Here is a 13458-nt window from a genome sequence, read left to right on the forward strand (position 1 = left end):
TCACCATCTTGAGGCTCCAAAGCTCTAGGATTCATTTCCATGGTATCTTATTATCCCCATATTATTTAGAAATACTACAAGACATGAAACTATCCCTTCACTTTTCACTCTTATCCATTCCTTCCCCATCGTTGGCCTTGCAGTGTTAAAACTATAGTGCTAGAGTCAGTGCTAAATGAACATGTAATGTAGACAAAGGGTTGAATCCCATAGGCAAAGAGAGGGAAGAGTAGCCTTGATGTAAAGCTATAATGGAATGTGCTTGCTCACCATCAAATCAATAAAATATATTTTTTTCCATCATGTTTCTCCATGTCTTCTTCTTCTTTCCCGCATAGCTCATCTTATGTTCTTGCTCAAACCATCCCCGAGGCTTGTGAGGTAGAGATATCCATTTTTATGCACAAGGTGAAGAAGCTAAAGACAAAAACGTCTTCCTCAAGAGGTTCAAGGCTCAAGATTGAATCTTGCAAGGGTGTGGAGTCAAGAAGGTATTGAGGTATACCTCTCTCATTTTATTGTCATATCTTGATCCATATTTTGAGGGCTATAATTGAAAGAAGGCAAAAGTTATATAGTTTAAGAGTTGGTTTCAACCCCAAATTAGTTGGGTTTTTTAGGTGGATAGTATAAAGGAAGGGGGCTACTTAAGGGTCCTACTTAAAGGGGAAGCTTCTCAACAAGTTGAGGCCAAGCTTATGGCCAAAGGTAATGGTCTACTTACTCAAAAATAATGGGGCCTACTTATTAGTGGGATAGAGAAAGAAGAAGGAAGAGAGATTGATTTGGTGCTTGAGAGGGAGTCAAAGTTTTAAATGTGATTGGTTATTTTTTTAGGTGGGATTTGTTCAATTGAGTGCCACTCAAAACATTCTCTTGTCCCCTTCAAAACTGATGCATCTAGGAAATGGCCATTGACTAGCATTTGTTTTCAAAATGATAAGCTTTTTCAAACATTTCTCCCTTCTCAATTATCCTTCCTAATTCTTAACATGCCCCATTCATTTATCATTTTTAAGAAAAAATTTGATTATCACTACCTAAAATAGATGATTGACTTGCCGCATTTTATGCCGGCTATTGCTTGAGCCTTTTTCACAATTGATTATCTCTTTTAATCATGCTTTAATCTTCTTCATTAACAATATAAAAAGTTCCTCCTCTTAAAATCAATTTCACACTTGAACTAGTTTGCCTTCAAGCTCTTTTTCACATTGAGTTGGGTTGAACTAGTCTGGTTTGAATCCTTCTCACACCATACTCCCTTTGGACCACTCCTATTTCCACACCTTTCACAATGAGCCTTGTAAGAACTAGTTTAACCAAAATCCCATAGGCAAAGAGAGGAGAGAGTGGCCTAGCTTAGAACCTATGAAAGAATGTACTTGCTTATTATCAAATGAATCAAGTCTATTTTTTATTATCATGTTTCTCAAATTATTATTCTTATTTTCCCCATATCTTATCTTATATTTTTGCTCAAACCAAGTTTCATAACATGGTATCAAAGCTTCATCCTTGATTAGGGCTTGTGAGTTAGAGAGGTATCCATTGTTATGTAGGAGATCAAGAAGCTCAAGACAAGGAGGTGCTACTCAAGATGTTCAATGCTTGGTATTGAAGCTCATAAGGGTGTGGATCGATTTAGCAAACAAGCATATTTTCTACCATGCAAGAAAACATTAACTGCATCTCAAGCTGCACAATTGTTTTTGAAGATTGTTTTCACTAACCATGGTATGCCAAAGTTATTATTTTTTATCATGATTCTAGATTTTATAACAATTTTTTGACTACTTTGTTTGCTAATTTGGGTACTAAGATTGATTTCTCATCTACATTCCATCTTGAAACCAATGGGTAAATAGAAGCTACTAATAGTACAATTCTAGATCTCTTGAGTGCATACACAATTTCAAAACCACAAACACGGGACACATTTACATCTACTTCAATTTGCATACAATAATACACCACACACAGATACTCATAAAGCACCTTTTGAAATTATTTATGGACATATATTGCCTACACCTGTTACATCATTGTCGAACAAAGTTAAAGCTGCCAATGATATTGCCAATACACATGCTATTATTTTTACTCAAGTTAAAGATATGATTGCGAAAGCCTAGTGATAATACACTAAACAAGCTAATAAGAAAGAAAAGCCATGAGTTTCAATGTTGATTATTATGTTTGGTTACGCATTGAAAAGAGAAGATTGCAAAGTGTTAAGAAACACCCTATTGTTAAATTAGCACCTAGATTTTATGGACCTTTCAAAATTGTTCACAAGATCAATGACAATGCATTTAAATTAGAACTACCCCAACATTGGAAGATACACAATACTTTTCATATCAATTTATTATGACCTTTTAAAGGCCAATTACATGTCCATCCCGTCTATGAAAAACCTCATTTGTTAGAAGAAGAAAGTGAAATTCTTGAACTTGAAACTATTCCAGACACTAACTTTATGACCATTAGAACTGACCATAGATATTCTAGATATTTGGTTAAGTTTGAAAATCATCCTGTTGATGAACATGCCCAATGGATGTATGCCCACGACCTAACTGCTTACCCCTCATCACTGCTTGCTCCACATTGAACTAATAGCAATTGAGGACACTTGCTATCCCACCCTGGGGTATGATGCCAAGAGGCATATTCCACGGTGGATTCCGTGAACTTTTTATTCCATGGTGGATTTCGTGAGATTTTTTGGTGGATTCCGTAAAACTATATTTATTTGACGGGGCTCATACACAAGGTGGATATCTTGTGTGAGAAGTTGACAGGACGCCTATCCTTTTCGGGTGTCAGATTAATTTAATGTGCACGTGGGTGATTCCACAGTGGGTGATTCCGCAAAATACATATCAAATTAATAAACCTTTATGAGTTTAGAGTGCACTCAAATTAAATTAATGTTAGGACAGAGTTCCAACCTATTTAATCATTTTGTAGCTAAAGATTGCTAGGTATTCACTTGTGTGGGGTTTATCTTATTATTATTTAACAATTGTGAATGCCTCCGTTGATGTGTAGAGAAGGTAGTGGTGGCGTTGGGAAGCACTGGGCGATGGCATGAATTCAAAATACCTAGAAGAATTATTATTTTTTATGGGCCTGCACCTTATCACTAAAGGCGTGGTACCAATATTTATTTAGGCTTGCTTATTTATTAAAGCACTTGATAAATATTTATTATTTTGTATGTGCATAGACACTCCCTTTAATATTTTATTATTTGACATTGTATTTGGGCATAGCCCGCCAACTTTTGGGATGCCCAAACACTTTACTCTTTATTTGGGAAAAAGCAAACACAAAAGCCAAAAGCATGCTAATTGTAAAGTGGACTATTTTTTAGCTTGGAGATAAATAAATTTATAAATACATGTCTTGTGAAGTGCTCACACAAGGAATGGGGGGAGATTGCACCCAATTGGTCTTCTTATCTCTTGTTGTGCAAAATCTCTTTTTGCCTTTATGAAGCTTTTTTACAGTTCTTTGTTCTTGGGGACCTTCTGCATTCACTACACACACATACAACACCCAATCTGCGCATCAGCACCTAGATGAACTCTGTGTCTATAGCATAATTTGTGAGCACTGTGGACTCCTAGAACAATGATTGATAGATGTCGAGAGTATTAGGATCTCTCTCAACCATGACAAATGTATCTTCGGAGTCTCGTCATGAGTTCTTGTGGGCCACATTGTCTTTGCATAGGGGATTGGAAACATACCCTGCAAAGATTGAGAAGATTGCAACGTTCAGAGTGCCAACAATCCTCAAACAGTTGAGGGGATTCCTTGGCCATGTGGGATACTACAAATTCATTGCACACTTTGCGATCAAGGTAGCCCCCTTGCATAACTCCTTGAAAAAGATGCAGAGTTCAAATGGACCACTCATTGTGATGAGGCGTTCAACACTATAAAACATTGTCTGATTGAAGGACCCATCATCCTGCAACCTCCTGATTGGACGAAGGAGTTCCATGTGTACACTCATGCATTAGTCAAAGGCCTAGGCTCAATCTTATGCAAAAAAGGCCCCTCAAAGTTAGATCAACCCATCTATTATGCAAGTCCAAAAGTAGCCAACAAAGAAAGGAACTATACCATGACTGAGCTTGTGTGCTTAGAAATGATGTTTGCCTTGGAGAAGTTTTGACACTACCTATTGTCGACACACTTCAAATTCTATGTGGATCATGAGGCCCTCTCCTTCTTGATGAACATAGTAGATGTGAAGGGAAGAATGATTAGATGGCTCCTTCTATTTCAAGAGTCCAACTTTGAAGTGGTTACCAAACGGGATCGCTCCTATGTCATAGCCGATCATTTATCATGTATCCCTTAGAGTGATGAGGAGGAGTAGGATGATCCAGACCTCCCTAATGCTTCCCTTTTTCTAGTCAAAACTGTAACCCCATGGTATGCGCACATAGCCAACCTCTTGGCAATGCAACAATATCCCCTTGCTATCTCCAACCCCATAAGAAGAAGAAGATTATGTTGGAATCAGTCCCTTTTACCCTATTAGGCGCTCTATACAAGAAAGGCAAAGATAAAGTATTACACTTTATAGCCCTTCTACTTATCCTGATGAGGTGATCTTGACAATCACCACCACTAGTCACTTCATTCTTTGTGAGTATTGCACAAATGTGTTGCAGGAGTCGAGATTGGGATTGTTTTGAAAGCATGCCATGACGAGCTCTGTGGAGGACACTTTGTAGAGAAGCAATAGCTAGAAAGGCCTTGCTTGCAGGATATCCACAAGGATGCCTATGACTACTATAAACGTAGTGATGCTTATCAATGAATGGGAAAGTCTACCAAATCCAATGTGGTGCCATTGCAACCCATCCTTCCCCTAAAGCCGTTTGAGAAGTAGGTAATTCACTTCATGGACCCCATTGATCCGCCAACTAGAAGGAAGCAGAATAGATACATATTCTTGGTCTATACGGACTATGTGACGAAGTGGTGTGAAGTCAAAGCTCTCAAGCGGGATGATGACAATAGTGTGTTCTTATTCCTATATGAGAACATCATCACCCAATTTGGCAGTCCCCTAGAGCTCGTAAGTGATAGTGGTACTCACTTCTTGAACAAAATTATGGAGGAATTGATCGAGCTATATAAAATTTGTCATCGCAACTCCACACCTTACTATCCGAGAGCCAATGGCCAAGTCAAAGTTACCAATTGCATCATTTTCTTGATTATGATAAGAACAATTATTGCACATTGTTGTGATTGGACTATTGACTTAAAGAGGTCCTCTGGGCATACAGAACTTCCCATAAGGTTGCTATAGGGCATACTCCTTTTCAGTTGGTGTATGGTATAGAAGTCGTATTCCCTGTTGAATTAGAACTACCCTCTCTGTGCGTAGCTATTAAAGAGAGCTTGGGAGATGACGAGTCCCTGCAAGGTCATCTCTTGCACCTAGAATGCCTACATGAGACTTGCAGGATGGCCCTATAGTGTGCATGGAAGCCATGCAAGCTTGAAGAAAGGCCTATCATGATAGCTTTATCAAGCAGAAGGAGTTTAAGAAAGGTAACTTAGTCCTGGCCTAATGATTCCTGATTTGGCAAGTTTCCAGGAAAACTTCAACAATGATGGATGGGCCTCTATAAGGTACTGGCCATCAACCCTAATGGCTCTATCCAAGTACAAACAATCGATGCTTCTGATGATCCCTTCCCGATTAACAGATATTTCTTCAAGAAGTATTACCCTGATAGCCCTTCTACTTATCCTGATGAGGTGATCTTGACAATCACCACTAATAGTCCCTTCATTCTTTGTGAGTTGACCAATAAGGCTTTGCCTATTGCTCCTGATAGCCCTTCTACTTATCCTGATGAGGCGACCTCATTCTTCTATTCCCTCATAGTCACCTCCACTCCTCCTTTCTTCCATTTCCATTTGATCTAGTAGAGGTGTGAGGATGGTTTTGATACTTGGTGTTCCTACCATTCTCCTCTTTTTCAAAAGAAAAAAATGAAAAATAAAATAATAATGATAATAATTATTATTATATATATCCATTGTGGAGAAAAGAACTTTGGTCCCTATCATGTCGGCCTATTCTTCGAGAAAAGGTGGAAACACCCTCGAGAATAGATAAAAAGAAAAACAAGAGAAAATAAAAAGAAAAAAAATCAAAACTGTTATGGGAGAAAAGGAAGAAATTCCCTCTCATAACAAGCCTCATTCCAAGAAAGGTGGAAAACACCCTTGGACGAGAAGCTAGCTGTGGAAAAGGTGATAACACCCCGTAGTCCATGATAGCTAAGTCATTCATCAATCTTCCAGAAGAAATTCCAAAGCTGCCTCGCTTGGTGCACTAACTTTTACAATCCCATCAGTGCTTTTGATTCCTTCAGTAATAGATGATATTTCCAACATGCATCAAAGTACCTCGACCTATTGACTACAAGTGGAGGCAGGTACGTTCTTCTTTCCCTATGCATGCGACCGATCTATTCCCTATACAAGGGGTTATAATAACTCTTTGAGTGATGTGAGTCATGGGCGAGCGACTGATCTAACATTCCACCATGAGCGACTATTGAGATTGAGTGATGTGTAACTTGTCCCCCTGTCCACTTGTAGGACACATCTTAGTAGCCCATCGGGAAGAGAGTCTAGAAAGCCCCACCCGGCACTCACAAGGAACGTCATGGGGTTTGCGATCTATGTCTCCCCGAGTCTACCATGAAGCGAAAGCACCTGGCCGTTCTCACTTAGTACCAACCTGAATCAGGGTTTTCCTAATAGTTAAGTTCCTAGGAGGTAGCTAGCGACGAGCCCCAGACGAACCACTTTGTGTAGAACATCAGGGTCGAAGTGGATTTATACAGCACTTGGTTCAAGGAGAATGGGAAATGAGAGGGATACGAAGCTCGACCTCTCTGCCTGTAATGCATAGTCCCATTCCGTTCCCCTAAAACAGCATAAATCGGGACTCTAGCTCTATTGATTCTAGGTCATTGTTATCTCGCTGTCAAATCCTTTGAGAAAAGTTCCCAGCCAACCAGGACCACCCTTTCGTAGGAGGGACCCAGAGTCACGTCCACCGCACTTTCCTTGGGTTGCTTAATTATCTAATTACCTACCACATTTAGTTTGACAAGCAAAAACAGCTTCCTTAATTAACCAATTAAACATTGGTTTCTTCATGTAACTAAGGCACTGATAGAGAAAAACAATGTCAAACAAGTTCCTTCCTTTGATACCCATTCTTCTCATAATGTCCCAGTACCTTGATTCTGTTGCTAAGGATTGCTCGAGTCACTTCCTCGTACACATGCTTGTTCTGCTTGACTTTTCGACCATCGACATGTAAGGTTGTGTTTACGTGAGCCTCGACAAAGATGAACAGCTTCACAATCTTTAAATCCTCGATCCACTTGATTCTCTTCAAGTTGGTCTGAAGGTATGCAAGTCGGTGGGCCGCTATGTAATATATTCCTAATTCACCCGTCCATCTCCATTCCACGTACAGGGGTGAAGGATTGTAGATACGTTCTAGAATATTCATCATGCCTAGCCTCCGACGATAATCCGAAGCATGCATTGCAGTCATAAACATAACCTGGAATACCAATAATTTGTTCCATGCTTCGCAACTCTGCAGTCCAGCATCCATAAGTAAGTAAGGAGATGTTCTTAGCCACAACATTATTGTACTTCCCCTCGTTAAGTTCCCTTGTAAATATTAGATCATGTTGGTTTGCTCCGATACCAACTATAATGTGTCCCCCTGTCCACTTGTAGGACACGTCTTAGCAGCCCATCGAGAAGAGAGTCTAGAAAGCACCACCCGGCACTCACAAGAAATGTCACGGGAGTTGAGATCTAGGTCTCCTCGAGTCTGCCACAAAGCGGAAGTACGTGGCCGTTCCCACTTAAGACCGACTTAAATCATGGTTTTCCTAATAGTCAAGTTCCTAGGAGGTAGCTAGCGACAAGCCCCAAACGAACCACTTCACGTAGAACATCAGGGTCGAAGCGGATTTGGTTCAAGGAGAATGGGAAATGAGAGGGATGCGAAGCTCGACCTCTCTACCCGTAAGGCATAGTCCCATTCTGTTCCCCTAAAACAACATAAATCGGGACTCTAGCTCCATTGATTCTAGGTCATTGTTACCTCGCTATCAAATCCTTTGGGAAAAGTTCCTGACCAACCGGGACCACCCTTCCGTAGGACGGACCCAGAGTCACGTCCACCGCACTTTCCTCGGGTTTCTTAATTATCTAATTACCTAAAAAATTTAGTTTGACAAGCAAAAATAGCTTCCTTAATTAACCAATTAAACACTAGTTCCTTCACGTAACTTAGGCACTGACACAGAAAAACAATGTCAAACAAGTTCCTTTTTTCAACTTTTGATCTTTATTTATCAAAGTCTTTGGAATACATCAAATAACCTGCCCGAAGGCTATTCCAACAATCCTCATGAATCGCTATTCGAAGCTCCGCCCATTGACTAGTATGTAGGCCTCGAGATTCCATCTCGAGTCACGTCGACCTCTTGTGCAGTATTCGGAGGCAAGGAATTTACGGCCAGAGCCTCCCCTAGCATCCAAGCGTCCTCCTGCTCCAAGTAGTACCCACGGAGAGACCTCTCGTGGCGGGTTCGGTCCACGTACCCAGCGCCACTAACAACCCCCTTGGATAGGGTCAGGCAGATAGTCGGAGGTAATTGGTACTGCCTCTCCCTCCAGGCTTTTAACCTAAAGCATTAGTTGTTTTTCCTGAATTTGTTCCTTGAGCAAAGAAAAGCACACAATGCACCTAAGTGTACAATCACGAGCATTCCATTGGTCGTTTGTACGGCCAACTGCTAAGGTGCAATTCCTTCTTCCCAAATACTTCCAGCATTCGATCCTGGACCATTCCGGACTTGGCAAGATCCCAAGGGTTTCGTAAGCTGAGTTTCTTGTTTACCCTTTTTCCTTAGGTTGGGGTTTATACCCAGTTGACCCAAATTGTCTCTATCTTAGGTTTTCTTAAATTATAGTCAATAAATACTGGGAAACCTCGTCGCCCTAACTTGGTTGGTCAATTGCTTTCTTAGCAATTCATTACAACCCTGGCTTGACAAATCAATCTTCAAAGAAGAGTGTTGTAGCAGGATGACTACTCAACTTCTAGAAAATTAGACTTGTAATTAGAACTCACCAAACTTGGTCTAAGGAGTAGCAATACTATTTTGTGATTTAGACATAAGAGCATACGAGGATGCAGCTTGTAGCACGAGATAGGTGTTAGTATCTGACTTGTGGAGATAATATCTTTCTTCGTATGGTATTTCTTGATCAAGAATACCTTTGATCAAGATATGGGCTTTGGGAGTCCTATTGATCTAATCCAAAACCCTAACCCTACTAGGCTTGATAAACGTATTGGCCCTAGGGTCCCTGAATTCCTTGCGGAGGTCTGACATTTGGTCAACTAATCCTTAGGGTGATAACCCTAACATTTCATGAATGTGGATAGAACTTTTGAGATCAAAAATATTTAATCGGCATCCCAAGTGCGATACTAAGTAGAATTTTATCGTAGCTTAACCCTACCTAGCACATTGAGGTGATCGTCATATGCTAACTAATCATACCTTTATAAATTTCATGTAAGCTACTCAATTACACGTGATTTACCTAGTTGATCTAACCAACCCACGATTAAAGATGATCTTCCCTTTAAAGTTGCAAATACTTTCTTCTAAATTTGCAAGTACTTTCCCTAAGAGATGTAAGTAACTGCAAGATGAGTGAGATGTATCATTCCATGTAATTTCAAGACCATAGACCTTTTGCCTTTATGCAACTATAGGATCTACAGAGATCTTTATTTTCCTTGCCCTATACTATAATGATTGACATTCAGAGCTAACTCTTATAAACCCTACGTTGATGCATCGAATACAAAGCTTTAATATTTTAATGAAGATGCATCTTTTCCCAATTTCGAACTTTGATAAAAGAACTCTATGCATGGATGCATCATTCCTTCATGACCAGATACCAATGAATACATCATTGATTTGATCCTTCTTTTATCGATTATCGCAACCTAAAATGTAACTATCATTGCATGGGAATTGCATAATGTATGCTTTATTGCCAAAGTTCATAAATCTTTTCCTTTCATTGCAACAATTTAGACTTCAGTTAATGACCGTCTATGATTACCTTATACATGAGACACAACCAGGAATTTATTACATAAGTGCGTTATGTGTTATATGCCCTATCCTTTGCAAGATGCAACAAGGACGCCTTCACACAACTTCATCTTTCAATTTATGCATCATACGACTACCCTTGACCATGGAAGTGCAAGCAAATGCAAGTACTTGTCGTGCAACTACACTTTGTAAATTGAGCGAGTATATAAATTTTCCAATGCATTTAAGTTTCCTATGTGAATTAAAACATGCTTTGTGCATCCTTTCCATGCGAAAATTTTTATCGAAACCTGGCCATTCAAAATCGGGGCATTGTCCACTCTCGTACTTTGGGTGGAAACTCCCACATGCACTCCTCTTGACTTTTTCTTAGGAGCCATTGACGAAGTAAGCTTCAACTCAACGAACTCTCCCTTGGCTCTCTTACGCGTTACGAGGTCACTACTACCCGAGCTTCCCTTCCCTGGCACAGGAAATGGGCCTTGCAAAACACGGTTTGATAAAGACCGGGTAGCACGGGTGAACTTGGCCTAGAGAAGCTTCAATAGAAGCTTCCCAAGCTTCTGGAAGAAACAGGGAGATGACGTGGAGAAGATGATTGGAGATGATGATGATGGTGAAGATGACGACGACACGATGACGACGACAACGATGATGATGATGATGATGATGATGATGATGATGATGATGATGATGATGATGATGATGATGATGACAATGGCCTGGCGGGGCGAATAGCTTGGCGGTGGGTAGCAGCATGATCAATCCCCCTCCAAGCTTGGGAGGGGGGTTTATATGAGGTTAAGGTGGGGGGGTAACCACACAAGTGGCAGGTTGCATGCCCTCCTCCCCATGCCCCTCCACAACTCAAGCTCCACACATACTCCCTCTCCTTGCCATGCAACGGCTGAAGAGGACTAAGTTTTTAAAAAAAAAACCAATTAATTCATTATCTTTTTTTGTCCCTTGAAGGGGAGTTCCCAAGGAGAACTACAATTTTTGAGTCTTGGTTTCATATACACAACACGGGGGTAGTATCGTTAATACACGAGGATGGAGCACTTAGGCCAGTGTTTCTTTGTTGCGGGGGATGACTTCAGATTGGTTTTGCGCGGGATCTAGATTCATTATATTTCGTCACGAAAATATTACATTCTCTCCCCCTTAGAGGAATCAAGATGTCCTCATCTCGAGAAAATCTCGGGATATTGTTGGTGGAGAGTACGTTCATCCATCCAAGTGGCATCCTCTTCGGGATAATCTTTCCACTGGATGAGGTATTCTCTCAAGGTCCTTGACCTCAAATGCCTCTCTGTTACAAGACAAATATCTAATTGCTACTAGGGATAGTGTGCTCCTACAGTGGAGCAACCACCACCACTGCTTGCTAGCAACACTTAAAAAAAATTATTGCATATATAATGTTAGTGTGTTTGAATTAGCCTAGGGCTATGTACATTTAAAAGGCTTGCTTATACCAATAATAATGAGCTCTCTATATGCTTAAATTAAGAAGCCACAATGTGCACATGTGTGCTCACGAAGGTAAAATCTGATGATGTAACTTATCTAGCCATACTTGTGTGTTGGTAATTAAGTGGTCCACTACATGTGACTATTTCTGCATATACAAATTAATACTAGTCTGGGATATAAGTTTTCACATGGTAATAATCCATGAACAATGCATAAACAAAGTATCAGTAACCCTACAGACTATAAGATAATATTGATAAGCATAGGTACATACGTACGTGTGTTTGAAGTGTATGTATGGATGGGGTGGTGTATGCCTCTATTTGGTGTATATGCGTGGATGGGGTGTGATTGTTTGCACCCAAGGAACCTTTTGCTTCTATCACTTCATTTGATTCTTCCTATCGAGTAGGTTGGATGTGGATTGTGGAGAGAAAGAAGGGTTTGAACACACACATAACTATAATGTGTGGTATGTCTTTTGTGTGTGTGTGTATGTGTGGGAGGGGGGGGGGGGGGAGGGGGGGACATGTGCATATGTGAGTATGTGGATATGTGTGTCTGTGTATCATGCATTGTCGTGCCGCTACACTATCATGCCGCTACGCACACATCGTGTGAAAAAATCTAGAGTGCAGCTTCCTTATAGATCTAGAGAGCCAATTCCACTTTAGGCATTAGTGTTAGTATCCATGGTTCAAAAATATTAGCTTTTTGGACAAGTTTTAGCCAATTTTTGATATTTTTTATATTCTCTCTTGTAAAAATCCATAAACTGTAGACAACTAGATTAGGATAACATGTAAAAGAAACCATGTAGCTTTCAGCTATTTTGAGAGGATTTTATGTAAAAAGAAAGATTAATGAAGTCGCGAGATGCACGATTGTTGTTTTCAAGCAGTGAACAACACTCTAAAGAAGTGGGAGATGAAGAGGGAGTGATCTCGCAACATTTTGGCCAGGTGTGCTAGTATTTTACCCCCCCCCCCCCCCCCCCCCTTTTGGAGCCAATGGAAGCATCAAATTGGCAATCTGAGCAGCATAGAGGAAGGTATTATTTTATACACGTTTCTATCTACAAGAGTTTTATTTTCTCATAATGCAAAAATAAACTGGCAGTCTTCATCTCTGTTAATATTCTTCTACATTTTCTATTTCTTTCTATAAGTATTCTTCTATGTCTTCTATTTCTTCAAACCTATTCTCTTCCATCTACTCCTCTCCTTGAATCTCCCTTCACCCCGTTGTCTCTTACCCTCGTGGTAGACTTTCAACACCAAATGAACTGACACCGTGTTAGGGGAAGTTTATGCTATCATCAAAGGTGAATTTCAGAAGATATTTGGGCTGATTTCGGGATGATATCTTCAGCCATATTCAAAGAATTAGCTACAGTAGTGTTCTTTTAACTCATTTATTACTCTACAGAAGACATCTTGTCAAAATATGCAAGAATTATGTGCCCCTATGGTAGGGCAATGTTTGTAGATCATTCATAGATGCTTTGAGTTGAATTAAGAGGAGCTTTTTCTCTTATTTCTTGGCTGTGGTAACTTATCCTTATCAGGAATTCAATTTGAAGATCTCTTGAAGAAAGTCTATTTGCCCTACAAGCCTTGTAATTGACTCATAAGCTTTTGTCCCTAACAACCTACATTGAATGTAATCATGCAAAGTTGATCCATGCTATGGCTTCATGTATGAATGATGGGATGTAGGGTTGACTATATACATGACAGCATATTGTACT

This window comes from Lygodium microphyllum, chromosome 18 (genome assembly GCF_053477565.2).
Source record: "Lygodium microphyllum isolate KBCC chromosome 18, Lygodium_microphyllum_v1.1.10, whole genome shotgun sequence".
In the NCBI taxonomy this organism is placed as follows: Eukaryota; Viridiplantae; Streptophyta; class Polypodiopsida; order Schizaeales; family Lygodiaceae; genus Lygodium; species Lygodium microphyllum.